Below are 4,306 nucleotides of genomic sequence, written 5' to 3'. Positions count from 1 at the left end.
AAACACTTGGTTGAGGATGAAGCGACCCTTTTACAATAGTGAAGATTCATATATCCTTCCTATAGGAAATTACCCAGAAAATTAAAAAACACCACCAACCAAAACAATTCGATTTTTAAAGCCACTTTCTGTTCCTTTCTTCTTTCCACACTCACTCTTTCTGGAGCTCACTCTCACTAGGTTCTTATAAACTCGCTTCCATAGAATTTCTCTGACTTCCCAAAAGAAAGAAAGTCCCCAGTCTGAGAACCTGTAACTGACACTCTTAGCGTCCCAACCTTAATCCTCAGCCACAGACTTCTAACGGCAGATATGAGCATCTCCGCACCAGCAGGTTTCGTAGAGCCAAAGGGCTTCTCTGCTTCATGTGGCGGAACTCAGGCGCTGGGAGGAAACACCCAACTCCACACTCTTCAGATAGGATAACTTGAAGGCAAGTCTTTATTGTGCATCTCGGAGTTTCCCCACCGGACTAAGTTCCAGTCACCCACAGGGTGGCTGAGTGACTAACACAGCCTTCAGTTCAGTTCAGTCACTCAGTCATGTCCGACTCTTTGCGACCCCATGGACTGCAACATGCCAGGCTTCCCTGTCCATCACCAGCTCCCGGAGCTCGCTCAAACTCATGTCCATCCAGTCAGGGAGGCCATCCAACCTTACTGACTATCTTTTCTTCTCAGTATGACTTTTCCACCTCCCCCTGCCCCACTAATGTTCTCAAATAAACTACCTGTCTTGGGCATCTGTCTCTAAGTAAGTAAGTGTTAGTCGCTCAGTCGTGCCCGACCCTTTGCGACCCCGTGGACTGCAGCCCACCAGGCTCCTCTGTCCATGAGATTTTCCAGGCAAGGATACTGGAGCGGGTTGCCATTTGCTTCTCCAGGGGATCTTTCCAACCCAGGGATCAAACCCAGGCCTCCTGCACTGCACTCCTGTGTAGCCAACTGAGCTACGAGGGAAGCTATGAGGGTCTGTCTCTAAGGAAATGCAAATGAAGGCAACATCTCTGAGAAATCTTTTCCTTATTAAGCAGCCTTAAATGTTCTAGAGAGCAGTTAAGGCTCCCAACCTGCTATCTGCATTGATTTTTCTTTTTCTCCATCTTCCTCATAGGTTTGCCAAACTGCCAAAAGATATCTGTCAAGGACTAAGAACTAAGGCGGCTCTTCAGTGGGTCTGTGATGAAAACCACCACCGTACCTCTGCACACAGGTAGGCTGGCTTGCTCATGGAAACGATCCCAGGAGACAGTGGGACCCTTCATCTTCACCCTCCAGGACAAAAGTGGCCGGCTTGCCTTTGCTGAGGTACCGTTTCTCCCATGGTGAAGACCACCAGGCAATTAGGTTCTTGCTCTCTCCGAATTTCAGCAGGAGCACAGAAGTTTTATTTTTAACTGTGCAGGCAGGCATTGCCATGGTAACATAAGAACTCCAAGCACACTTTGATTGATTGATGATGTTGTGGTGAAGGAGGATTGACATGAAAGACAGTGAATAAAAAGAAAAATCATTCAGCTTTATCACCCTGGGCTGAGTTCATAGATCTTGGTTATTAGATACTAACAGTATGTATTATCTGTTTATACTTATGCGGAAGGAAGCATGGCCATTTTCCAACCGTAGTCTCCTAGAGTGAAATGATAAAGAAAGAGTTGATCATCAGGGAAGTGAGCTAGTCTCATGAATTTAAGAGTCATGAGATCAATGTAGCTTAAAGTGCATAATACTTCCCGGGCTGAAGAGCAGAGCATTCAGACGCCCCACCCACCACACAACTGATGGGGTGCATTCTGCCGCTCCCTCCCCCAAGGACATTTTGCTTTCAACCTCCTTCTCCTTTCATTTAATCTTTTTTGCAGTGGGGATGCATGCATGCTCAGTCATTTCCGTCTTGTCTGACTCTGAGAACATAGCCCACCAGGCTCCACTGTCCAGGGGAATTCTCCAGGCAAGGATACTGGAGTGGGTTGCCATTTCTTCCTGCAGGTGATCTTCCCAACCCAGGGATCAAACCAGTGTCTCTTAGGTCTCCTGAATTGGCAGGCAGCTTCTCTATCACTAGTGCCACCTGAGAAGCCTCTGTAGTGGGGATAGTATATTTGAAATAACCTCTAGGTATTTTCCCTAAATCCAACTTCTTTCTTTACAGCCCAGACAATAGTCTTGCCCCAGGGAAGGTAAGGGACTCTCATACACAGTTGCTGGGAATAAGAAAACTAAATAAAGAATTACCACATGACCTAGTAATCCCACTACTGGGTATTCAGTTCAGTTCAGTCGCTCAGTCATGTCCGACTCTTTGCGCCCCCCGTGGACTGCAGCACGCCAGGCCTCCCTGTCCATCACCAACTCCGGTGCTTGCTCAAACTCATGTCCATCGAGTCAGTGATGCCATCCACCCATCCCATCCTCTGTCATCCCCTTCTCTTCCTGCCTTCACTCTTTCCCAGCATCAGGGTCTTTTCCAATGAGTCAGTTCGTCACATCAGGTAGCCAAAGTTTTGGAGCTCCAGCTTCAGCATCAGTCCTTTCAGTGAATATTCAGGACTGATTTCCCTAAGGATGAACTGATTTGAGTTCCTGGCAGTCCAAGGGACTCTCAGGAGTCTTCTCCAAAACCACAGTTCAAAAGCATCAATTCTTTGACACTCAGCTTTCTTTATAGTCCAAATCCATACACGACGACTGGAAAAACCATAGCATTGACTAAACAGACCTTTGTCAGCAAAATAATGTCTCTGCTTTTTAATATACTGTCTAGGTTTCATAGCTTTTCTTCCAAGGAGCAAGCGTCTTTTAATTTCATGGCTGCAGTCTCCGTCTGCAGTGATTTTGGAGCCCAGGAAAATAGAGTCTATCACTGTTTCCACTGTTTCCCCATGAAGTGATGGGACCAGATGCCATGATCTTCGCTTTTTTTAATGTTGAGTTCTAAGCCAGCTTTTTCACTCTCCTCTTTCACTTTCATCAAGAGGCTCTTTAGTTCCTTTTCACTTATACCCTAAGAAAACCATAACTCATAAAGACACATGTACCCTAATGTTCATTACACAGCTATTTACAATAGCCAGGACATGGAAGCAGCCTAGATGTCCATCAACAGATGAATGGCTGTGGTAAATGTATATAATGGAATGTTATTCAGCCATAAAAAGAAACGAAATTGAGTCTGTTGAAGTGATGTGGATGAACCTGGAGCCTGTCATGCATAGTGAAGTAAGCCAGGAAAAGAAAAACAAATATTGTACATTAATGCATAAGATGGAATCTAGAAAAATGGTACTGATGAATCCATTTGCAGGGGAGGAATAGAGGCACAGACATAGAGAACAGATTCACGGACACATGGAGGGAAGGAGACGTAGAGACAAATGGAGAGAGCAGCATTGACATAAATACACTACCATGCGAAAAATAGATAGCTAGTAGGAGGTTGCTGTGCAGCCCAGGGAGCTCTGCGATGACCTAGACAAGAACAGGGGAGCAGTGGCTCAGGATGGAGGGGATATATGTATACATATGGCTGATTCATGATGTTGTACAGCAGAAACTAACACCACATTGTAAAGCAATTATATTACAATCAGAAATAAAATAAAATAAAAATTTTAAAGAAATCATATAGCCACTCTGGAAGATAGATTGGTGGTTTCATAGACAACTGAGCATACTCTTACCATACACTGCAGCAATCACACTCCTTGGGATTTACCCAAGGGAATTGAAAACTTATATTCACACAAAAGTGTACACAAGGATGGTTATAGCAACTATAATTATAAGTACCAGAACCTATATGCAGAGTACGTTATGCAAAATGCCAGACTGGATGACTCACAAGCTGGAATCAAGATTGTGAGAGATATATTAACAACCTCAGATATGCAGATGATACCACTTTAATGGCAGAAAGCAAAGAGGAACCAAAGAACCTCTTGATGAGAGTGAAAGAGGAGAGTGAAAAAACTAGCTTAAAACTCAACATTCAAACAAATAAAGATCATGGCATCTGGTTCCATCCACTTCATGGCAAATGTACAGAAAGAAAGTGGAAACAGTGACAGATTCTCTTGGGCTCCAAAACGGCTGCAGTCATGAAATTAAAAGGCACTCGCTCCTTGGAGGAAAAGTTATGACCAAGCTAGACAACATATTAAAAAGCAGAGACATCACTTTGCTGACAAAAATCTGTATAGTCAAAGCCATGGTTTTTCCAGTTGTCATGTATGAAAGTGAGAGTTGGACCATAAAGAAGGCTGAGCGATGAAGAACTGATGCTTTCGAACTATGTGTTAGAGAAGTCC

This window comes from Ovis aries, chromosome 9, assembly GCF_016772045.2.
Source record: "Ovis aries strain OAR_USU_Benz2616 breed Rambouillet chromosome 9, ARS-UI_Ramb_v3.0, whole genome shotgun sequence".
Taxonomy (NCBI): Eukaryota; Metazoa; Chordata; class Mammalia; order Artiodactyla; family Bovidae; genus Ovis; species Ovis aries.
Note: the sequence above shows the minus strand (reverse complement) of the source record.